Source organism: Hemitrygon akajei, chromosome 15 (assembly GCF_048418815.1).
Source record: "Hemitrygon akajei chromosome 15, sHemAka1.3, whole genome shotgun sequence".
In the NCBI taxonomy this organism is placed as follows: Eukaryota; Metazoa; Chordata; class Chondrichthyes; order Myliobatiformes; family Dasyatidae; genus Hemitrygon; species Hemitrygon akajei.
Window position 1 is genome coordinate 47,583,566 of NC_133138.1, and position 26,636 is coordinate 47,610,201.

General features: G+C 40.7%; 1 protein-coding gene across 1 annotated transcript in view; it reads right to left on the reverse strand.

Annotated features, from left to right (window-relative positions):
• The window catches only part of LOC140739325 (ras-GEF domain-containing family member 1C-like), a 210,639-nt gene that overhangs the window by 71,645 nt on the left and 112,358 nt on the right, over positions 1 to 26,636 (reverse strand). The window lies entirely within an intron of this gene.

Below are 26,636 nucleotides of genomic sequence, written 5' to 3' on the forward strand. Positions count from 1 at the left end.
CACGCACACACTCCAGCTTGTCTTGTACCGATCACACGCTGGAGGACAGCTGCAACAGGAGGGGCCTGACCCCAACCCAGCATGGATGCACACCACCTCCGGTGTCCCTTCTCCTGGGTGGCTGCAACAGGTGGTACCATGGCATGAAGCCTAGTCCATAGTACAAAAGGCTAAACAGCTCCCTCGTCATCAGTTTCTCCAATAAATCAGTGAACTGGACTTGCAGTATTCTATGCTGCCAAGGATTATCAAGAAGTTGAATATCCAAGGATATTTCATATTTAGGAAGAACAGGCAGAAAATGAATGGAGTAGGAATCGTATTGTGGGAAGGTTGAAATCAGAAAAATAGTGAAGGAGGATATTGGAGCAGAAGATCATGGTGCAGAATCAATCTGGAGTTAAGCTGTAAGGGGCAGAACACATTGTTGGGAGTTATCTACAGGCTTCCAAACAGTAGTGGCAATGGAGGTGGCAGTGTCAATCACAAAATTAGAAATACATGTAACATGCATATTAAAGAAATCATGAGTGACTTTACTCAAACCAAAAGAGCCATTGTACTGTGAAGTGCAAACTTTTAAGGTTGTGGATACAGAATCCAGCAGTGCATTGACAAGCTAACAAGGTTGCCTATCTGAACAAAACAAAGCATGATGTCATGAGGAACGAGTTGGATTTTATAGATGGGCAATTTATTGAAAGGCCAGAAAAAGCAGCAAAGAAATAAAATGTGTAAGCAATTACACAAATACTTTGGTTCCGTCTTTGCAGAAGAGAAGTCAAAAAACTTCTCAAAAATGCTAAGGAACTAGGAGTCTAATGAAACAGAGGAAATAAAGGAAATTAGAACACGATATTGTTTGGAAGAAATTAATGCCACCAAAAGTTTCTAAATCTCCAGGGTCTGATAATCTACATCTTGGAGAGGGGAAAAGAGGTAGCCATGGAAATAGTGAATGCTTTGGTTGTCACCTTCTAAAATTGATCCCTGCAGATTAGAGAGTGACAAACGTAACCCCACTAGGGAGAGAGAAAAGAGAACTGCAGACTAGTTAGCTGAACATCAGTATTAGGGAAAATGCTAAAGTCTGGTATTATGGATCTGATAACATAAGAATTAGGAAATATCAATGGGATTAGACAAAATCAGCATGGATTTATCAATGAGTATCATGTTTGACAAACGTACAGCAGGTTTTTGAATATGTAACTAGTAGAACAGATAAAGGAAGAACAGTGAATGTGGTGTATTTCAACATCCAGGTATTTGACAGAACTCCATTCAAGATGTTAATGTGCAAAATTAAGGCACATGGGTTAAGGATAATATCATATCAAAGAATAAAAGCTGATTAGATAGGAATCAGAAAATAGGAATAAATGAGTCTTTTTTTGGAGTGGTAGGCAAGTACTCTTGACATGCCACGGGAATCAGTGGCTGCAGCTACTCACAATAAATATCAATGATTTGTATGAGGAAACTAAATGTACCATTTTTACATTTGCCACTGATTATAAAGAGGATGGAAAGTGGGCTGTGAGGAGGATGCAATAAAGGCCTCAAGGAGACTGAGGCAAGTTGAGTGAGGAGGCAAATTGACAGTGGATGAAGTACAGCATGGATTACTGGAAGTTAACTCTTTCATTCCCAGAATCATTCTTGTGAACCTCCTCTGGACCCTATCCAATGCCAGCATATATTTTCTTTGATAAGGGACCCAAAGCTGCTCACAATACTCCAAGTGTGTTCTCATCAATGACTAACAAAGCCTCAGCATCACATCCTTGTTCTTATATCCTAGTTCTCTCAAAATGAAATCTAACATTACATTTGCCTTCCTTACCGCTGACTCAACCTGTAAGTTAACCTTTCGGGAATCATGCACAAGGACTCCCAAGTCCCTTTGCACCTCTGATTTTTGAACTTTCTCCCCATTTAGAAAATAGTGCTCATCTTTATTCCTTCTACCAAAGTGCATGGCCACACCTTCCCTGCACTATATTCCATCTGCCACTTCTTTGACCATTCTCCCAATTTATCTAAGTCCTTCTGCAGACTTCCTACTTCCTCAAACTGCCTTTCCATCTATCTTTATGTTGTCTGCAAACATGGCCACAAAACCATCAATTCCATCATCCAAATCATTGACATGTAACATAAAAAGAGGTGGTCCCAATACTGACCCTCATCAGAACACTGTTGATCCCGACAGCCAACTAGAAAAGGTGTACTTTATAGCTGCTCTTTGCATCCTGCCAGTCAGCCAATCTTCTACCCATGCTAGTATCTTTCCTGTAATATCATAGGCTCTTCTTACGCTGTCTCATGAGTGTAACATGACGCTTGTCAAAGGCTTTCTGAAATCCAAGTAAGCAACATCCACTGACTCTCCTTTGTCTATCCTGCCTTTTACTTTCTCAAAACTTCCAACAGAAGGAAATCATGCTGACTTTGATCTATTTAATCATGTGATTCCCAGAAACCCAGAAACAACTTCTTTAATTTAGACTCCAACATCTTGCCAACCACTGAAGTTAGGGTAGCTGGCCTATACTTTCCTTTCTTCTGCCTCGCTCCTTAAAAAATGGAATCTTCCATTCCTCCAGAACCATTGCAGAATCTGGTGATTATTGAAAGATCATTACTAATGCTTCCTGAATCAGACCCTGGGGTGTAGTCTATTGGGTCCAGGTTACTTATCTACCTTCAGACCTTTCAGTTTCCCAGCACCTTCCCCTCAGTAATAGCAACCACACTCACTTCTGCCTCCTGACGCTCTTGAATTTTTAGCACATTGCTAGTGCCTTCCACAACGAAGAGCGATGCAAAACGCCTGGCCTTCTGAGTTGCTCCTGCATTTTGTGTGTGATTAAATTTGTCTATATTTCTTTGTTCTCCATTATTACGTTCCAGCATAGTTTTCCAGCAGTCCATATCCACTCCTACCTCGCCTTTACATTTCATATATCTGAAAATGCTTTTGGTATTGATGCACCATCAATAACTCTCGGAGACGTGAGGCGAGATATAGGCTTTTATTGGCTGGAAGAAAGAACAAGCAGCAAGTGACCACCACACAACATCCTGGAGACTGAGGCCGGAGCTGTGCCTCCAACCGCCTTTATACAGGGGTCTGTGGGAGGAGCCACAGGAGCAGTCAGCAGAGGGGCATGTCCAGACAGGTATATGTAGTTCACCACAGGTATCCTCCTTTATATTATTGGCTAGCTTCCCTTCATGTTTCATCTTTTCATACTGTATGGTTTATTTAGTTGTGTTCTGTTAGTTTTTTAAAGCCTTCCAATCATTTAATTTCCCACTAATTTTTGCTATATTTATGCCCTCTCTTTTGCTTTTATTCTGTCTTTGACTTCCCTTGTCAGCCACAGTTGCCTCAGAATATTTCTTCACCTTTGGGATGTACAAGTATATCCTGCACCTTCCGAGTTGCCCCCAGAAGCTCCAGCCATTGCTGTTCTGCTGTCATCCCTCAGAGTGTTCCCTTCCAATCAACTTTGGCCAGTTCCTCACTTTCATGCCTCTGTAATTCCCTTTACTCCACTGTAATACTAATAATCTGACTTTAGTTTTTCCCCCTTTAAACTGCAGGGAGAATTCTATCATATAATGATCACTGACTCCTAAGGGTTCATTTACCTTAAGCTCTCTAATCAAACCAGGTTTATTATACAATACCAAATCAAGAATTGCCTTTCTGCTAGTGCGCTCAATCACAAGCTGCTCTGAAATGCCATCTTGTAGGCATTCCATAAATTTCCTCTCTTGGGATCCAGCACCAACCTGGTTTTCCCAGCCTACCTGAATATTGAAATCTTCCATGACGATTGTAACCTTGCTCTTTTTACGTGCCTTTTCTATCTCCCATTGTAATTTACATCCCACATCCTGGCTACTGTTCAGAGGCCTGTATATAATCCCTGTCAGAGTCTTTTTAAACCTGCAGTTTCTTAACTCTACTCACAAGGATCCTACATTTTCTGATCCTATGTCACCTCTTTCTAAGGCTTTGATTTCAATTTTTACCAATAGAGCCACCCTACCCTCTCTACTTATCTACCTGTCCTTTTGATCCAATGTGTATCTTTTACACTTTGTGTGGGATATTATGCTCTCAACTATGTTTCAGCCATGACTCAGTGATGCAAATTGATTTCTCCTTCAGGTAATAATTTTTCTCTTTTTTTCTCTCCACCCCTCCCTTCCCTCTATTCCCCACTCTGGCCTCTTATTTCTTCTCACCTGCCTATCACCTCCTCCTGATACCTCACCTTCTTCCCTTTATCCCATGACTCCCTCTCCTATCAGATTCCTTCCTCTCCAGCCCTTTATCTTTCCCACCCACCTCACTTTACCTATCACCTTCTAGCCTGTCCTTCGTCCCCCTCCCCTCATCTTTTTATTCTGGTATCTTCCCCCTTCCTTTCCAGTCCTGAAGAAGGGTCTCTGCCTGAAAATTTGACTGTTTATTCATTTCCATAGATGCTGCCTGACCTGCTGAGTTCCTCCAGCATTTTGTGTGTGTTGCTTTGGATTTCCAGCATCTGCAGACTTTCTCGTGTTCCTTGGATGTTAATCTCCCAATAATGTTCCTCTTTCAGCCACGACTCAGTGATGACCATAATGTCATACCAAACAATCTCTAACTATGCTACAAGATCATATACCTTATTCCATATACTCTGTGCATTCAAACATAACACCTTCTACCCTGTATCCATCACCCTATTTGATTTTGCCCCCACTGTACACTTCAACTCATCCCACTGACTGCAATTTTGCCCTCCCATCTGCCTGTCTTTCCTCACAGTCTTACTACACAATGCATCAACTCAACTGCCTCAGTCTTTGTCTGTTTATAGTTTTTTGTAAAATTAGACTATGTTTTATTTTGCCTAAAAATGCCTTCAAGGAAATGAATCTCAAGGTATTATATACCATGTACATACTTTGATAATAAATTTACTTTGAACTTTGAAACATTACAGCCATAAATTAAAAATTATGTATACCTGAAAAATACAGTTATCTAAAAAATACATGTCATATAATTTACAAAAAAATAATCAAAATAGTCTATTATTACATATACTCTAAGTGCTTACAATGTATAAATTCAACATTTTCAAATTTTATAAACATTTATCTTAAATTACAAATACAGATTTTAATGTTAACATGGATGTGATAAAATCTGCAATATTAACATCATATTCTTCCCCATTTATAATGGGATCAATTCTGGATACATGTTATGCAATTTAAGGGAGGAAAGATGCTGAGGTCTTTGATAGGGCACAACAGAGATTTAAGAGAATAACTGTGAGGAATTTCAACTATGTTGATTGACTAGTTGCCTGTTCTAAAAAAAGAGAAGGTTAAGTGAAAAAGTAATGGATACATTAAAGTGGGGTAGTTCCAGATGAATTGTTTTCATTGGCATGAATGTCAATAACAGGCAAAAATCTATGATAGTTTCCAAATAATCAAACATAAATTGAGAAAAGCAATTTTTCTGCAATAAATTACTCTCACTTGCTTCCTGACAGGGTGGCGGAAGCTGATTCAATAATAATTTCCTGGATTAACAACTCAAAAAGGTAAATATTACAGGGTACGGTAAATAAAACAAAACAGGAATTGGGATAATTTGGACATTTCTTTCAAACATCTGGTGAAGAGCTTAACAATACTGAAACACAAGGCATGAAAGGCACTTTGAGAGCATGGAGACAAAATGAGTCAACTTCGACAATAGAGGGTCATGGGGAATGGTTGTTTTACGCACTGGAGGAAGATGAACAGTGATGCTCCCAGGAGCTGATGAAGAAAAAGGCAAAGGGAGATCTGACAGAAGAATATAAAGTGATAAGGTATCTGGATGAAGCATCCATTTGATGGAGGGGTTAACAACTAGACATCAGGGACTAAAGGTCACAAGTATGAAATAAAGAGGAAGAGGGCTAATAGTCACTTAAGGAAAAATCTTTTATTTTTTCACAGTACGTGGTCTCAGACTGGAATACGTTGCCAGCAGCTGTGTGGAGGTGGCTTCAAGAGGGAATTGAATAAATTTATGCTGTTATTGAGCTACTGAGAAGGATACAAGAGTTGAACTAATGAGCTGTATGGATACAACGGGCTGAATGCCTCCTGTAACCAGTCTAAGACTCCATAAGTTAAAGTGGGCTGAATGATTCCATTAACTGAATCATCAAAAATAACCTAAGAATTGGTAAGATTGTTGGTTTAAATAGATTGGACATAAATAATTCAAATTGGAGGCAAAATTTCCAACCAATATTTTGACGATCAGATGCCCAAATTTATCCGTTTGATTTCAAACCCTGGTAGCAGAAAGTATAACTCAGACTGTGCTGAGAATATCAATTCCTTGATTTTTTATGGCTAAAAGCTTGCCTCAAAAAATACAAAATTACAAATTACACAAGGTCAAACTAATACACACATCGAGCTTTTTCATATTCTTTGGATACGCTGGCAGTCACATATAGCATCAGTGAGTCATTCTGAGATTAAATGTTAATAGTTATTATTCATCAACTCTGGAAAATCGCAGGTGTGATATTTTTAATCACAAGTTAGCCACACATGTATGATATTGCGCTTTATTAGAATATTGTCAACCCTCCATTTTGCTATCACATTGGTGCATTGAATCCCCACACTGAAAATAGTTAATGAAATTGATTTTAAGGTGTGATTGTTTTCTCAACAAACTGTCAATTCTGCAAATTATTTTCTCAATTCCGATGGCAGTGAGTTTACTGATTAACAATGGAGTTTTCATTTATTAACTTTTCCTCTCGACATTAAACAGCCTCTACAATGAATGATTGCTGGCAATAGATGAAATCAGTCTGGACATGAATATTCAAATACTGCTCAACTTCTCTTCCTGCCTCATTTCGGAGTACAGTCTCTGATGCTTTTAGTATGCAAGACCTGTTACCCCATGAATTATGAAGGAGATGCTACGAACAGATGCAGGGCTATCACAACTGCACTACAATTACTTCTTGATGCGACTATGTTAAAGTGCAGGAAGTTTGAACGTCCAGATATTTTCCGCCACAAATTCTACATAGGATGCAAGATATAGATCATTCATGTACAACACAGCTGATCACCACACTGTATTAAGGTTATGGATAATTAAAGGCTATTTTAGTGTGCAAATTTGACCATTAAAATCATTGTGAAAAAAGATGCAATTTAAAGAGGATATGATAATACTCTAAGGAACGGGGGAAAGGAGAGACATTTGCGTGTATATGGAAACATGCATGCATGTCTGTTACTAGTTAGGCATTTCACCGCAAAGAAGGAATAGTAATACCTAGTGTCCACCAACAAAGAGGAACAATGACTGGTACCCTGGCAAACAAGAGGCAAGTTATGCCATTTATCAGATTTTTTTTCCTCCCATGAATAGCCAGTCTGCTGTCTTGATAAGAACAGGCTGTTGCCTTTATTTTTGTTTGAGTGGGGGGAACAAAAGCCATCTGGCCACTATGGAAAGATAGTGCCTTTGTGAAAGAGTGTTTTATTTCCAGTGGCAATAGTTCTACAGACGCCAAACAATAACTGACCTCCCAAATAAAAAGACCTCTTGTGCTAGCAATGAACGCAGTGTGTAACACAATGTATGTCACGGCAGAGATTAAGTGGAGTGTGTGAGCATTGGCTTTTACAATGCACGCAACCGAAAGGGATCAAAAAAATATGATGGATGCGACTTTTTATAGAATACAAAAAACTCCACACGTGAATAAGATTAATATTTCAACAGTTTTTCTATCATTTAGAAGATCTTGGGAACTGAAATTAATCACAAAATGTAAACATTTTTCAAAATAAAATAAAAGGTAAGAAGTCTATGTGAGTCTCACTAACTCACCTGCGAGTTCCATCCTCCTGCTTCTCAGACTGTTTGGCCATTAGGATTATGCTGCTACTATTGACCTGCTCAGCCTTTTTCTTGTGTCCAACAGTCATGACTTGCTTTTAATTTTACAGTTCTCCATGGGGACTGTCATTTTCTTCAGTCGCTCAGTAAAACGTTGTAAAGTGGAGTAAACCTCATGTACAACGATGCTCTTCGTCACCAGATATGGCTTAATCAAATAAAACACAAATATAATCTTCACATTTTCAAGGAGATGGAGGATATCCTTGAATGCATTTTTTCTATCCTCTGGAAATCTCTCACCATTATCACCTGTTAGAGCATGTTGACTGTGATCAGAGCTTCATTGCTGGGGAAGGGAGCGTAGGAGATGATGCTGACTTTGCTTTGCCCATCGTGGAACACAGGACATTACAGAACAGGAAGCAGGCTGTTCAGTCCACAATTTGAAAGACATTCATGATTCCAGTTTAAACTTTCTCACCTGTTTGCACTCGGTCTGTATCCCTCTGTTTCCTGCCCAGTTCATGTGTCTTTTAAAATGCTTCTTAAAAATTGCAATCATATCTACTTCCACCACCTCCCCTGGAAGCACATACCAGAAGGCACCTACCATTTTCTGTGTAAAAAAAACTTGCTCATTCTCCTTTAAATTTCATCCACACATCTTAAAGCTATGCCCTTTAGTGTTTAATAACTCCAACCTGGGAAACAGTCTCTAATTACCTAACTTATCTACTTGTATTAGGTTGCATGTCATCCTCTGATGCTCCAGAGAAAACTCCCTAAGGCCAATACTCCCTAATCCAGGTAACATCCTAGAGAACACCTTCTGCAGCCCTGTGTCAAAGATTCCACATTCCTCCTGAAATGTGGTGACCAAAAATGCACACAAATCTCCAAATGTGATCAAAGCAAAGTTTTATACAGCTGTAACATGACTCCTCAACCTCTCGACTTCTCCACTAAGCATCCCAACAGCGACAGCAAGTATGCTGTATGCTTTCTTTTCTAGCCTATCCAATCGTGTTGCCATTTTCCGGGAACTACAGACTTGCACCACAAAATCCCTCTGTATATCAATGCTCCGAGGGGTCCTGCTTTTTACCACACCTGCCAATTCCCCTGCTTATATTTCTCACTGGTCCATGTCCTGCTGAGTCGTTTGATAATTTTCCATACTATCCAGAACACAGCCAACTTTCTTGTCAGCCAATCTATATTTCCATCAACATCATGTATATACTCTCTGCCTTCTATCTCCAAGCCAATTTTGGATTAGGTTTGGCAAAACACCTTGGAACCCATGTGATCCAGTAGATTTCTTATTACTGACATAAGGTTCTTTGGTCTGTAGTTTCCTGGCTTATCACTGCCATCCTTTCTGAATATAGGAACTACATGAGATACTTTCCAGTCTTCCGGTATCTCATCCACGGCTAACATTGAAACAATAATCTGCTTCAGAGCCACTGCAATTTCCTCCCTTGCTTTCTGGGATAGAGTTTGTTAGTCTGTGTGGATTTGCCCATCTTAATGTATGTCAATATCTCTAATGTGTCTTTTCTTCTGCTACTTACATGTTGCAGCTACCGAGTTGAACAGTCTCTTGTTCAGCTTGTACATTTTCTCTGGTGCGGGATGGCGTTAATGTTAAAGCAAGGAAGACTGAGGAGGAAGTTAATACGCTGATACATCCTTGCTTGACACTAGTTTGTACTCACCACTGGAAGTGTACTGGATAGAGTCACTCTTTACATGTCAACCTTGTAAGAGGCCAAGAATGTAACACATTACTGAAGACAGTAAAATTTGAGAAGGGATCTCTGCAGTGGACGAGAATTGATGGAGTCAAAAGATTTTATGAGACTGAAAAAGACCACGTGCAGTATAGATTGCTATTTTGATGTTTTTCATATCTCCCAAGAGACTCAATTTCTCCCTTATTTATCACTGGCCAGCAACATTCCCTCTTGATCAGGGGATGCTCATTGTGAAAAGCATTTTAGCATCCGAACATCTTGGAGATGGACTTACAGCTCATTGTAAATCAAACCAAACCAAAGCTGCAAAAAAGTGACAATAAATATTCTTCCAAAATATCAATTATGTTGACGCTAGATTTAAAAGAGCAGATTATTTAACTAAGTCCAGGAAATATGGTTGAACTGATCTTTTGCACAAAGAACTTTGAAAATGAGCCACAGCGGGTTTGAGCAAATGCATCTTTGAATCAATACATGTGGTTAATGATTCACGTTCAACCATATTCCTGTGTAAATCCTCATTATATGAGCTGTATGTGAGTTCCTTCTGGATACAGTCAAATCTAACACTTACAAATTACACCTCACATGGCCTGAAACAACAAAGCAACTGTATAAAACCAGACTGCTGGGTAATCCTTTCATACTTCTCTCAGGTAAAATATGCAAAATATAATTATGTTTTATTAGTTGTTTCATTAATTAATTTACTATTCATTTAACTTAGTAATTACTGAAGATGTTAACTCGCTTACACCTCTGTAAAATGAATTTCACTCACATTCAAGTAAAAAAAAGACTGGGAGGGATATTGGGACATCAGCAATGATCTAAAGATGAAAGATTTGCTTCATTTGTCACCATAAGACAATAAGACCATGAGATGTAGAAGCAAAATTAGGCCATTTGGCCCATCGAGTTTGCACCATCTTTTTCCCCAGTCCCAATCTTCTGCTTTCTCCCTGTATCCCTTCGTGCCCTGACCAATCAAGAATCTATCAACCTCTGCCTTAAATATGCATAAAGACTTGGCCTCCACAACTGCCTGTGGAAAAGATTTCAACAGATTCACCACTCTCTGGCTAAAGAAATCCTTTCTCACCTCTGTTCTAAAAGAACACCCCTCTATTCTGAGGCTGTGTCCTCTGGTCTTAGAGTCTCCCACCATAGGAAACATCCTCTTTGCATCCACTCTATCAAGGCCTTTCACCATTCGATAGGTTTCTTCTGAATTCTAGTAAATAGAGGCTTAGAGCCATTAAATGCTCTTCACATGACAAGCCATTCAATCCCAGAATCATTTTTGTGAACCTCCTTTGAACCGTCTCCAGTTTCAGCATGTCCTTTCTAAGATAAAGGACTCCAAACTGCTCACAATACTCCAAGTGCGACCTCAGCAGTGCTTTATAAAGTCTCAACATTATATCCTTGCTTTACTATTCTAGTCCTCTTGAAGCCGATGCTAACATTCATTTCCTGTATATTGGTGAGATCTGACGCAGACTGGAAGACCCCTTCGCCGAGCACCTACGTTCTGTCCGCCAGAACAAGTGGGATCTCCCAGTGGCCACCCAGTTTAATTCCACTTCCTATTCCCATTCTGATATGTTGTGATGAGGCCACACTTAGGTTGGAGGAAAAACACCTTATACTGTATTCTGTATGGGTAGACTCCAACCTGATGGTATGAACATCAATTTCTCAAACTTTTGGCAATGCCCCCACCCCCCTTCACCATTCCTCATCCCCTTTTCCTTCTCTCACCTTATCTGCTTGCCCACCCATCACTTCTCCCTGGTGCTCCTCCCCACTCTTCTTCCTTCCATGACTTCTGTCTCTTTCACCAATCAACATTCCAGCTCTTTGCTTCATCCTTCCCCCTCCAGGTTTCACCTATCACCTTCTGTTTCTCTCTCCCTCAACCTTTTAAATCTATTCCTCAGCATTTTTCTCCAGTCCTGCCGAAGGGTTTCACCCTAAAACATCGACTGTACTCTTTTTCTAGATGCTGCCTGGCCTTCTGAGTTCCTCCAGCATTTTGTGTGCGTTGCTTGGATTTCCAGTATCTGGTTTGTGATTGCTTTTGCCTTCCTCACCACAGATTCAATCTGCAAACTAACCTTTAGGGCCCCAAGTCCCTCTGTGCCCAGTTTTTTGTATTTTATCTCCATTTAGAAAATAGTCAACACTTCCATTTCTTCCACCGAAGTGGATGACCATATGTTTACTTTATTTCATCTGCCATTGTAATGCCCATTCTCCTAATTTGTCGTAGTCCACTGTGACTTTCCTCTGTTAGGTCAACCCCCCAACAGTAACCAAAGTGATATAAAGTGATACACCTTTTGTTGCGAGGATGGCCGTAGGGGTGCTCTGCACTGGCTCCTTAACCCCTTTCCCTTCCTGACTGTCAGCACTGAAACATACAATGAAATGTGTCCTTTGCACTGTACCTGAAGGAAACCCATGTGGTCATGGGGAGAATGTAGAAACTCCTTTTCGACTGTGGCGGAAATTGATTGACGATTTGGTAAAGGGGTTTTTTCACTTTCTGAAAAAACATCTCAGGCAACAGTTTAAGGATGCGCTGACATTTTTCAATATTATCCTTGCTGACACTTTGGGTAATAATAGAGCAACAACATTCTGTTTCCATGACAACATATAGGAAACTTTATCTGCACTGCTCTTGAGTTTTTTTCTGGCCTGTTCTCCATCCCAGAAACTTGCCCAAAGGTCAGGCACAGAGGTGTTAGATTTTCATTTCCTGGCCACCCCACAGAGTGCTGATGGAGGAACTGGGGAACTAATGCAGTTGCTGTCTTCTCTGGTCTGCATTTGGGCTTCCTGAGATTGGAACTGTCAGGGTGGTTGTGGAATTTATCTAGCTGGGAAGAGCTTTACCCTCAGCAGCTTTGTCTTTTGAGAACCCAGTGGACCTTCCAGCCGGCAGAAGGTCTGAACACCACCAGACCCATTTCACTGGGCAGCCCAGTAAGATGAAGATTGTGACAGTGCAGCCTAGGGGTAGCTCCAGAAACCCCAAAACAATTCCCAAAGGGCTGAGCCCTCATGTTTGCTGCTTACAGAAATGCTTCTGCAATGTTCCAACTCCCCCAGGAAGTCTGGGACTTTGTGTTTATCATCAGGTTGGCAGAAGCCCTATATTTACCTTTATCAAAATAGGTAAGATCAAGACCACTGTGTTTTTTAATTTTAAATATAAAGTGAGAAAGTAAGCCAAGGAACAAACAGTGCACTTAAGCGATATGAGAATAAATATTTTACAATTGTTATACATTCGCTCAGTTAGTGAGACAGCTCCGTCCTTCTTCTTTTTGCAGCCATCTTCTTGAATCCACGTTCACTACCACTTGTTTACTTTGAGAGTGAGTTTGCCCTTTAAAAGATGCTATCTATCCCAGAAAGTTAGATGCACTTAATGTCTGGTCTGTTCCAGTCAAGATGGCGCTGTGCTGCAACATCCGCTTATGTTGTGGCTCAGTCCTAGTTGTTTTGTTTAGCTTTGTAGGGATGGTTTTGGGAGCAGCGTGGGGGTTAGGGTCAGGTCAGGGTTCAGGACAGCATTGAGAGGGACTTTGAGGTCAGAAGCAGGAAATGAAGAGTCTGGGCAGTTGCTTCTAGTCCAGCGTGGGGCATTCTGAAGTTCAACGTCAGCAATGCCGGAGGTCTGGATGGCAAGCGCTGAGGAAACCTGTGAACCCCATGACAACGAGTCGTGGTCCATCTCTATGGATGGGAGTCATGAGGGCTAGTAATCCCTCAGGTCACTGGGGTGAGAGGTTTGTGTGAGTCCAGAAGGTCAAACCTGTGATCAATGAATCTGGGGGTTCATATCAAGTTGTTGGAGGGCAAAGCTGAAGGTCAAAGTCCAGAGCACAGAGGAGGTAGAAGCCTGAAGATCGAAGAACAAATGTAGAGGCCCAAAGGATTCATGAGAGTATGGGTCACCGGGTTCGGAAGCCCCTGTGAGTACAAAAGTCAGAGCCCAAAAGTCACGATCATGATTGGTGAGTCGTGGGTGAAGTCTAAAGTTGGAGGCCTGAAGCCTGTGAGCTTGAGACCCTGGGGTCACAGAGTAGAGAACCAGAAGTGGCTGCCCTGTGGTTGGAGGCCTGTTTGTGTGTGTAAGATGGGCAGGTTGGGAAGGTTGGAAAAGGGGTTTGTTTTGCTGTTGTTGTCTTGCTCACAGTTCAAAGGACATTCCGCTCTGTTGCAGGAACTCTCTCTCTCCCACTCCCTTGCTGGTGAGAGAGAGCCCATCTGAGATTCTGAAGTGCTGAGTTATGGACTGTAGTTCTGATGGACTCTAGATCAAGGTGCCTTTGGGGGCTTTTGCGGTTGCTTGCGTGGTGGGGGAGGGGCTTCTGCTGGTTCATGTAGGGGAGGGTCGATGCTTCTGCTGTTGCTTGTGTGTGGGGGAGGGGAGGGCTTGGCGGTTCTAATATGACTATCATTCATTCTTTGGGATTTCTTGTCTCTGTGAAGAGTAAGTATTTCAGTTTGCATACTGATACTAAATTGAACCATTTGAACATTCATTATCGAAGCATGTATGTAGACATTACATAACCTTGAGAGTTGTCTCCTTACAGCCAGCCACAAAACAAAGATTCCCCAAAATATACGTTAAAAAAAGACCATCAAACACCCAATGTGCAGAAAGAGGGGAAAAAAAACATGCAAACAATTAAAGTAAACAAGTAGCATTCAGAATGAAAGAGTCAACTGACACGAAGCCTGAGCAGCTGGAGCAGGCCGCAGCCTCACTTCAGCACAGAGTCAAGTAAACGTCGCGGAGCAACGAGCAGAACCAGCCGAACCCTCGCCTCTGGTCCCAACACCCTGCCTTTTCAATCTGGCCTGCTGCTTAAATCATCCAAACATCGGGTCGTTCCTTGCTCTAGGACCTGAACCCTGTCACTTTCAAACACCCTGGGCCTGGTCTTCGTCACCACGTTTCAGCCTGTATCCAACCTTTCCAAACTGGCCTGGCGCTTAGATCAATCAAACCTCGAGTTTTTCCTCAGTCTCGGTTTTGGTGGGTGGGCCTCCACTCGCCCCAACTCTGCCCACCTCCGTTTGCCTCAATTCTTCCTCAACCTCATCTTAACTCTGACTTGCATCTACTCGCTTCAACCCTCAACTCGGCCTCACCTCTGCTTGTCTCTCCATTGTTCACAAGAAATTTTACCAGAAAAAGTGCTATTAATAAAATATTTAGTTGTACTCTTTGTTTTATTTGCTGCTGATATTCATTATTTATTTATATTTATTGGCTGGGATTCACCAGCGGCATCTTAAGCTGGAAGCTTATTTTGTTGCTCTGCATGCTACATTGGTGCTAGAATGTGTGGTGACTCTTTCGGGCTGTCCCAGCACATCCTTCAGTTGTGTTGGTTTTTAATGCAAAGGACACATTACACTATATGTTTCATGTACACATGATAAATAAATCTGAATCAGAAATTCAATCGAACCCAAAGATCCATGCAGGTGGTGAAGAGTGCAATGGAAATGGCAGGCGGGATAAATGTTAAATGCTGCTCAATTTAACCCCAGCAGACCAGAGAGTACATACCCCCTTTTAGTTGGTCCCCAACTATAAAGGTCAGGTTGTGATCCTGTATTAAGTTATCTCAAGACCATAGTTGTTCTCAATTCCTTTTGGATAATAGGTTCACAACATTTGTGAGCTTCCTGCACTTTCCGCTGGCCTCAGAAGGAAATTCACATTTACTTTATCCAGTCCTGCTGAAACCTGGACATTGACTCTATTACCCTCCACAGATGATGCCCAGTCGCTGCCAATTTCCAACATTTCAGATTCAGGTTTATTATCACCAGTATGTGTCATGAAATTTGTTAACTTAGCAGCAGCAGTTCAATGCAATACTTGATAATATAGAAAAAAATAGGTAAATCAATTACAGTAAGTATATATATGTATATTGAATAGATTAAAAATAGTACAAAAACAGAAGTAATATATATTTTTTAAAAAGTGAGGTAGTGTCCATTCTAGCCATGGCCAACCTCTCAAAGCATTTAATCACCGTCAATGTGAGTGCTACTGGACAATAGTCATTAAGGCAGCTCACACTACTCTTTTTAGGCACTGGTATAATTTTGAAGCAAGTGGGAACTTCTGACCATAGCAGTGAGAGGTTGAAAATGTCCTTAAGTACTCCCGCCAGTTGGTTGTCACGAGTTTTCAGAGCCTTACTCTACTGGGGCCTGCTGGATTGCAAGGTTTTACCCTCCTGAAAGACAGCATAACATCAGCCTCAGAGACAGAGATCGCAGGGTCACCAGATGCAGCAGGGATCCTCACAGTTGTAGTTGTATTCTCCCTTTCAAAGCAGGCATGGAAGATGTTGAGCTCAACTGATAGTGAAGCATCACTGCCATTCATGCTGTTGGGTTTTGCTTTGTAGGAAGTAATGTCTTGCAAACCCGGCCAGAGTTGACAAGCATCTGATGTCATCTCCAACCTCACTTGGAATTGTTTATTCACACTTAAAATAGCCCTCTGCAAGTCATCCCTGGTTTTCTTGTACAGACTTGGGTCATCAGACCTGAATGCCACAGGTCTAGCCCTTAGAGGACGATGTACCTCCTGGTTTATTTTTGCTGTTCTTTACACTTGCACGGATTTTCCAGCCTGAATTTGCAGCCTTCAGTGGGTTTCAGGTGTCTGTGCATCCTTGCATGCATGCAGGGCCTTGCAGAACTTAACCCCATCACTTCAGCCCTGCCCACAAGTGCAAACAAAGCCTTTGCTAGTTCCAGATGAGCAGTTCTTGCCTGCTTAGCTTGAATCTTCAAAACGTTCAATGTTTCAGGGTGATGGAATCCAACAAAAATAAAAGTAATTGTAAGCTATTTACACTATAATTTTATAAAACACATGCAAAACACTGAGTATTTAAATATACTGAAGCATTAAAAATATCTAAATTAACCACCACTTAATTCAGTCTCTTGCAGTCCTCTGCCAAGTCTAACCTGCGTCAGGTTGCACATGCAGCTTCTCCACAGCAAGTAATACAGGCTGTTACAGATTTAGGCTTCTTTCTGAATCACAGTAGGGAAGGCAACCAACCATGAGCAACGACTGTATGGACATATATCACATGCTGAGGTTCTAACTGTTCCCTGATCCAAGAAAGCAGGGTTTGATCATGTCAACCGAACAGAGGTAGGGTGTCCCAGAGTTGGCAAACCAGTGCCTGCAACCTCCAAACCTCTCCTGCCACTTTTCCCAAGTAGGGATGTTCCCAAGGAGCAATCCCTTTGATCAGCAAGATTACAGTCTTGAGGGGAGAGAGGAAATTTAAACTGATCTCTTTGGGATGGTGGTGAATATTGGTAGCTTGGGTTGAGGCATTTGCTGTTGCTGTGTTTGCTGAGCTTGGCAATTAGCTTGCAGACATTTCATCACCAGTCAAGGTGACATCCTCAGTGCACAGTTGTTGGTGTTTCTTTCTGGGAGTGCTTGTGTTTATATAGGCCCCCATTCACTTGCCTTGGTCTTGATTGGCTACCCCTTCAGTTGACCTTTGAATTCTATTGGCTCACACTTCTTTGGCTCTTAGTGGTTTCTAGATAGCATCGATTTCGATATGTTTGTTTATGGAGTTATCAGAAGAGAATCGATTTCTCTTTGACCACGCAGTCAATGATATTTAGCAGAATACCTTATCATCAGAACTGTCCAATGGCTCTTGCTAAGGTGGCGGTGAGGAAAAGCCCATCTTGTGTAGCCCTTCCAGCACACTTGGAACTTCAGAATCATCACAAGGTGCCTTCAAAAGCTCACAACAGAGAAGTGACTAATATCCATTTGCTGCTGAAATTTCTTCCCTAGCAGAAGGTGCGGAGAGAGACATGTTGGTATGCTTCTTGGAACATTCCCAGTTCCTTGATAGTACAAGCTTCTCTGTTATGGACTGTTCCCTGGGATGTGCAAAACCTGCCCTTTCTCCAGCAAAAGGAATGCTCTACAACAAGACTAGCACTCTGTGGCCTGGAATACATAAAACAGGACCCACTCGAGCAGGATATAACCAATGGGGAGGAACTATATCCCAGAGTTATTTGCAGGAAGATATAACCCATGGAGACAAAGAAGCTGCAATCTGGAGCAAAAAGCAAGCTGCTGGAGGTACTCGTCAGGCCAGACAGCATCTCTGGAGGTAAATGTTCAGTCAATATTTTTGGCTGAGACCCTGCATCAAGATTGTCAGGATATAATCCATGCTGATGATACTACACTGATTGGCCTAATCTCAAATAATAATGAGGCAGCCTACAGAGAAGAAATCATCACCCTGACACAATGGTGTCAAGAGACCAACTTCTCCTTCAATGTCACAAAAACAAAGGAGCTGGTTGTGGACTACAGGAGGAATGGAGACAGGCTAATCCCTATTGATATCAATGGATCTGGGGTTGAGAGGGTAAACAGCTTTAACTTCTTTGGCATACACATCTGTACATACTGGCTGTGTGGTGAAAAAGGCACAACAGTGCCTCTTTCACCTCAGATGGTTGAAGAAGTTTGGTATGGGCCCCAAATTCGAAGAAATGTCTATAGGGGCACAATTGAGAGCCTCCTGACTGGCGACATCACTGCCTGGTATGGGAACTGTACTTCCCTCAATTGCAGAACTCTCCACAGCATGGAGTGGACAGCCCAGCACATCTGTAGATGTGAACTTCCCACTATTCAGGACATTTACAGAGACAGGTGTGTAAAAAGGGCCCGAAGGATCATTGGGGACTCGGGGCACCCCAACCACAAACTGTTCCAGCTGCTACCATCTGGGAAACGGTACCGCAGCATTAAAGCCAGAACCAACAGGCTCCGGGACAGCTTCTTCCATCAGGCCATCAGACTGATTAATTCATGCTGATACAATTGTACTTCTATGTTATATTGACTGTCCTGTTGTACATACTATTTATTACAGATTACTATAAATTGCACATTGCACATTTAGACAGAGGCATAACGTAAAGATTTTACTCCTCATGTATATGAAAGATGTAAGTAATAAAGTCAATTCAATATTTAATATTCCATGCCATTTTCTCCAGATAAATATGAAAACGAGATTGCATAAAGTATTATGAATTGTCTGTAACTCTGTAATGTGAAGTTAAATGAAGCATGTGCTTAAATAAACCATATATTCTCATATTTTACTGTGTATTTTTTGTGGTAAAAATGTTAAGAAGAAAGATTTTTTTTAAGTAGAAAGAAAAGCAGCATGGCTTTGGCTGGTGAAAAACAGCCATGCTCCACTCGTAGGCATCCTAACTACTCTGACACTGTCACTGTTGACAATAGATTTTGATATAAAACACAACATGCAAACAAAAAGTAGAGTTGAAATCTAGTACATGCCCTTCAGAGCTGGCCCACATCCTTGTGGAGAAGACGTGCTAGCTGAACAAGTCTCCCATGCCATAAAGCCATTTTAAGCATGATCCTCAAAAGCCAGCCAGCCACTCACATTTTTTTTTAAGGGCATGCGTCCCACTTTATACCTTTGAAAAGCTGGCCGTCCTACAACAATCCTGAATACATCCTTTACTGTGTGCTCCAGATTCCAGGTGTAATTGCTTTTGTAGGACCTTATTTTTATAGTGGTAGTGTTTAATCAGTAACTACAGTGGATGTTTCTGGATTTCACCGCTCCAGATGACATCATTGCCAATAATAAGCAATTACGCATGCTGCCAGACAATAGCCATCAGTTGATGAACTGAAACTAAGTGAAGAGCATTGCAGTGAAGTATTTGATTTACTGATATCATCGATTCGGCTGAATGTGTTGTGTGATGAATTTTCATGTCACCATTAATCGTGAAAAGAAAACAGTATATTATTTCTACTTGTAGCAGTTACAATATATAGTGCAGTACACTGATTCTTTTATCTTCTGTTGATAATGGTAATTACAGAGCACAGAAAGGGTGCTTTGTTTATCATGGTGCAGCTTAGAGCTCAAGGCCACAACCCAACAGGGAAACTCTTGCTGCATGAGAGATTTGTGAAGTTGTTTGTTTAATGCATGGGAGAACACAATTCATAACCAAAAAAATGCCAAGCTTCATCTTTGTTAGAATTACTGCCTCCTTTTGCTTTGAATGATCATGAGGCACTTCTCTAAATTTATAGCTCAATTACTTTTCACCAGCTATGACTATTTCTCATTGCTGCCTATTTGAGTATGTACTCAACACGCAGAGCAAGGAAACTGATCCACGGTAAAGATATTTCCAGCTCATTGTCCTGTATCAGTAACAAAGCCATGACAAGTCCGTAATCTTGATCTAAACATTGTACAGCTCGGTGATTCTTCGATGTATATGCTCCAGATTTACTTTAGCATAATAGCACATACTTTGTTCTACCAAGTGTTCAGAAGTGTGTAAGCTACGTTTGGAACACTCCACAGATATGCTGCTTGTAAAATCAATATTTAAGATTGGATTAGGCAGTTTAAAAATAATTTTGTTGTGTTGAAATTGTTGCTATTTTGAGCAACAATTTAAAATATGTCTTTGGTGCCAAATCAGTAAATATTCCACATCTAATTCACAATGACATAATGTACAATGACAAATACATCAAAAAATATTGTCTCCAACATTTCCAGTTCTATAACATAAGAACATAAGAAATAGGGGCAGGAGTCGGCCATCTGACCCGTCCAGCCTGCTCCACCATTCAATAAGATCACGACAGATCTGATCCTGGACTCATCTCCACCTACCTGCCTTTTCCCCATAACCTTTAACTCCCCTACTATACATATATATTTACTGAGCTAGCCCCTGTTGCTTCATTGGGTGGAGAATTTCACAGATTCACCACACTTTGGGAAAAGTAGTTCCTCCTTATCTCCATCCTAAATCTACTCCCCCAAATCTTGAGGCTATGTCCGCTAGCTCTAGTCTCACCAATCAGTGGAAACAACTTTCCTGCCTCTATCATATCTATCCCTTTCATAATTTTATATGTTTCTACAAGATATCCTCTGAGACTTCTGAATTCCAATGAATAGAGTCCCAGGTGACTCAATCTCTCCTCATAGTCTAACTCCCTCATATCTGGAATCAACCTGGTGAACCTCCTCTGCACTGCCTCCAAAGCCAGTATGTCCTTCTTCAAGTGAGGAGATCAGAACTGCAAACAGTACTCCAGATGTAGCCTCACCAGAGCCCTGTACAGTTGCAGCATAACCTCCCTGCTCTTAAATTCAATCCCTCTAGCAATAGTGGACAACATTCCATTTGCCTTCTTGATAGTCTGCTGCTCCTATAAATGAACCTTTTGCGATTCATGCACAAGCACTCCCATGTCCCTCTGCACAGCAGCATGCTGCATTCTTTTGCCATTTCAATAGTAATCTGGTCTTCCATTTTTCCTTCCAAAGTGGATGACCTCGCATTTACCAACAGTATTCTCCATCTGCCAGATCCTTGCCCACTCACTTAACCTATCTATATCCCTCTGCAGACTCTCCATATCTAATGCACAATTTGCTTTTCCACTCAATTTAGTGTCATCAGCAAACTTAGATACACTACACTTGGTCCCCTCTTCTGGATTGTTAATGCATATTGTGAACAGTTGTGGGCTCACCACTGATTACCAACCAGAGAACACCCATGTATCCCAACTCTCTGCTTTCTATTGGTTAACCAATTTTCTATCCATGCTAATACATTACCCCCAATTCTATGCATCCTTATCTAATGGATATGTCTTTTATGTGGCACCTTTTTGAATGCCTTCTGGAAATCCAAGTAAATAACGTCCATCTGTTCCCCTCTATCCACTGCACTCATTATATCCTCAAAGAACTCCAGTAAGTTTGTCAAACAGGACTTGCCTTTGCTGAATCCATGCTGCATCTGCCTGATGGATCCATTTCTTTCCAGTTGCCTTGCTATTTCTTCTTTAATGATAAATTCAAACAGTTTCCCAACTACAGATGCTGAACTAACTGGCCTATAGTTACCTGCCTTTTGCCTAAATCCTTTTTTGAACAGTGGCGTGACATTTGCGTTCTTCCAATCTGTCTGGACCAGAGTCCAGAGAATTTTGGTAAATTATCATCACAGCCTCAACTATAGCCTCTGCCATTTCTTCAGGACCAGGGGCTTATCTATCTTTAGGTCCACAAGTTTGCTCAGCACCACCTCTTTAGTGATAGCTATTGCATTGAGGTCCCCACCTCCCATCGCATCCATATCATCTCTCTTTGGCATGTTAGATGTGTCCTCCACCGTGAAAACTGTCACTAAATAGACATTCAAAGCCTCGGCCATTTCCTCATTACCCAATATCAATTCCACTTTCTCATCCTCCTACGTCCACTTTGCCCACACTTTTTCACTTTATATAATTATAAAAAATTTTACTATCCATTTTTATATTTTGTGCTAGTTTATTTTCATATCTATCTTCCCTTTCTCTATTGCTGGCTTAGTGGTTCTCTGTTGCTTTTCAAAGATTTCCCAGTTATGGTTACGATTATGGATCCCACAACCCGCCAGGGTCGTAGGGGCACTGTACAGATGACACTACACCAGTGGCCTCCATCTCTCATGGTTGTGGGCAAGTGCCTGGAATGTGGCAAAATTCTTTCCAATCCACCCTGCAATGTCATCTGCCCATTTCTTCCTCTGCCTGTCTCTTTTCCCCAGCACCGTTCCCAGGAGAATGGTCTTTGAGAGTCTACTGGATCTTGTTATGTGGCCATATCATCTCAGTTCCCTCTTCTTTACTGTGGACAGTAGATCTCTGTAGTGTCTCATGAGCTGGGTGATGGTTTTTAGTACTTTACTGTTTGAGACATGGTTAGTATAACAGCCTTCTGAAGGATCTCAATTCTACTGCCTGGATCTTCTTTTGTAGTTCTGCTGTCGAAGTCCATGATTTGAATGCATACAAGTACATATAGATTCTTGTTTACTGAAAGATTTTGCTCCATTGCAAGGAAATCATTCTCATGGCATTAATTTGATTGATAAAAAGCCGTCAGCTATTCAAAACTGCTGAACAATTTAGAGAATAAAAAAGTAAGTGAAACTTCTTGTACAAACCACCACTGCTTAATCAGTCAAAACACAGCTCAGAAAAATTTACCTTTCATGACTTACTATCACTTGCCGAGAAAGAGCTCTGCGGAAAAGTTAATTGGTGTAAGAATATTAATAGTTCCTGAGAATGAAGATTTCTGGAGCATTTCTTATATTTTTTTGTACTTAAGCAACTCCAGACAATTTGAAATTCGGAGGTAAATTCAAACTAACATTTATTACCATTTTAGAAACAGGCAGCACTGAAGAAGATTAGTTTACCCTAGTGCTGGTTATTTGAAAGAGCTCTCAAATAACTCTCACTCCCTTATTGTTTCCCCTTATCTTCTGCAATTAGCCCCTAACATTATTTATTCTAAACTCCTCTGTAACTTATTAGCAAGTCTGTTTTCACCATCCTTTCTGACAATACATTTTAGATCATAACTTTTTGTTGCATAATAATAAATATATCATCTCCCCTCTGGCTCTATTCCCTGCTACCTCAAATCAATGCTCATATTTTACTGATCCTACTGCTGTTGGAAACAGCTCCTCTGTACTTATTCTGTCAGAGCAATTCATAATTATAAATCTCACAATAACCTTTGCTGTTCAGTGGACAACAACCCCAGTTTCTCCATTTATTCCATACAAATGAAATCTTACATCTCTTGTAGCATTGCAGGAAATTTCTTTTCTGGTCTTTCTAACACCCTGACATCCTTTTAAAATTGCAGTGCCTAGATTGGATAAAATACTCGAATAAAACCAGAATAATAATTTTGAATGGTTTAGTCTGATTTCCTTGCTTTTGTAACCCATGCCTATTGAACAAAAAGGACATCAACAATAAGCTGCGGGCAAATTCTGAGGCAAACCTCTTGATTTGTTTTGTCATCTTCAAAGATCTTTTTCCCCGCATGTCATCTAAATTTGTACTATATATACTTTATAATCTGCATTCTTTGTTCTTAAGAAAAAACCCCCCATAAATATAGCATTAAAATCTACAGGACTATAATTTGTACAAAAAATGACCTTTCCCATTTATTGAAATATATAATATGTGCTCTGTTTTAAATACACTACAACAATGTATTCACCATTAGTTATTTTTTTGATGTCATCTAGCATGGAAAGCAATTCATTTTCACATCAAAGCCAAACTTATTTACTGTAAGCTATAACACCCACAAAGTGTTGGAGGAACTCAGCAGATCAGGCAGCATCTCTGGAGAGGAATAAAGAGTTGTTGTTTGAGGCCAAGTGCCTTCATCAGGACTGGAAAGGAAAAGGGAAGAGGCCAGAATAGGAAAGTGGGAAAAAGGGAAGAAGAACAAGCAGGAAAGTGGTAGGTGATGTGGCAGTGGAGATCACAGAGGGGGAGCAGTGCGAGAGGGTCTCACTGAATTCCCATTGGAGAGAAGAGAAAGACCCTGTCTCACTGCTCCACTGTGATCTCTGCTGCTCTCTAATTTCTTGCTTCACCTATCTTCTTCCTGCCTGTACTCTTTCCACTCCTCCCCTCCTCCCACTTGCTAATCTGGTTTCATTCCCCTTCCTTTCCAGTCCTCATGAAGGGACTTAGCCTGAAACATCGACTTTTTATTCCTCTCCACAGATGCTGCCTGACCTGCTGAGTTCCTGTTGCTGTAAGCTGGATGCAAGGAAGCAAACTGGGACTTTTCACTTTAGGGATTTTGAAAAGCTTTACTGCATCTCCAGGGAAGGAACAGATTGTGAATTTGGGCTACACTTAAACTTTCTGATATAGTTCAGCAGCAGAATGCTTGCAATTGTGCACCACCATTGAGTAAATCGACGATAAGCGCTGACACAAGAAAGCAGCAGCCATCATCAAGGGCCTCACCATCCAGGCCATGGTCCCTTCTCAGTGCTGCCATCAAGGAGGTGGTACAGGAGCCTTAGATCCCACACCACCAGGTTCAGGAACACATATTAGCATTCAACCATCAAGCTCCTGAACTACAGTGGATAACTTCACTCATCTCAACACTGAACAGATGCCACAACTTATAGACTCACTTTCAAGGACTCTACAAATCATGTTATCAATGTTATTTATTTATTCATCATTTTGTTCTTCTTTTTGTATTGGCACAATTTCACAAATTTTGCGCATTTGTTCTTTGTCTGTCTTTGTGTGTAGTTTTTCATTGATTCATCTGCGCTCCCTTGTATCTACTGTGAATGCCCGCAAGAAATTGAATCTCAGGGTAGCATATGGTGCCGTATATGTACTGTGAAATAAATCTACTTTGAACAGTTGAGAAAATTCATTCTTAGTTAATCTACTTTCTTTCAAGGAATACTGGATATTTTAAAATATCCAGGTTTGCAGCAGGGTACTAGAAGCCTCAGTTTTTTGGAAAACAGAGCAAATCTACAATTAATTAATTAAACTTAAGGATCTCTAATATTTCCCTTTGAGATGTGTTGCCAGGTTTTGTCTGCTGCTGCTTGTTGAAACGTACTCTCGTGATGATGGAGTAGTGATGATCCAAGGAAGGCAGACACCAACTGTGGTCGTGGATTTTCATAAACACAAGAGGTTCTCCAGATGCTGGAAATCCAGAGTGACACACAAAATGTTCGAGGAACCCAGCAGATCAGGCAGCATTGAATATTAGTAGATTATCTGTTTCTGAGACAAAATGTTCTGCGTTGGTACAGAGTCAAGTTAACTCAAAATTATTTTGCAAGATGACCTTTGTCAGAAACAACTAATCAATTACGTATCAATTATTTACTCATTTTGTATTCTGTTGTAGGTTCTGCATTTTAACTTGCTGGGCTGGAAACCCTAGGATTTGTATGCAGTCTACATTTGACATCACCATGCTCAGAGAATGCTAAACCTTGCAAGGATCAGGCAACTTCGGAAAACAACGATTAAGAAATATGTAGATATCATATGCTTTAGCTATCAAAAACTTGATTTCCTGTTTGGACAAGGAAGAAAGAAGAAAACAATAAATAAGTCTGTAGCCTTAGCTGTGGCTGCACGGCTGAGTTTTGAAGGAGCTATGCTTCTTCTTGTAATGAATGCTGAGCATCCTACCAGAATGCTGATGACATGGTGACATCGATATTCTGATATCGTCCATTAGAAACAGTGTATTTTTTGTTCTTTTATGGTCCTTCTTATTCCTAGTACTAAAATAAGACTGTTCATAGCACATGCTCGAACTTCAGTGACACCGTTGACAGGTCTGCACAATCCTCCTCCTCTATGGAAATAAGATCTTAGGCTCAATATCCACTCTGTTTCGGGCCTCACAAGTCAAGCTCGAAACCACATGCCTAACTATGCACACTTCATAACTACACACAATAATTATGAATGCTAAGACCCATTTTGAAATTGTATTATTGCTAAGTTAAAAGAGTTATTTTGTTTGTACTATTAAGCTACAAATTATAAGAAAATAGTTAACTGTAAAATTATGCTCTTTAAAACTTAATTATTATGAGAGTAGAAGTGGTGGATATTTTTAAAATTCAGTTGTTTGAGGTCCTGGAAGCCTCTGATTTAAAAAAAAACAGGGTAAATCCATAATTAATTAATTTAAACAAGAAATTTTCTTTTGAGACATGATGCCAAAGAATTTGACTTCAGCAGAACATAACGTGGAAGCCACTCTACAAATATCAGAGATATATTTTGAGAATCACTGGTCTTAGACAAATTTGAATTCATTTATTATTGGAAACAGATCCAGTTGCATCTTTTAAGATGAAAGATTGAGCCATTTTTAAATGCATATGCTTTT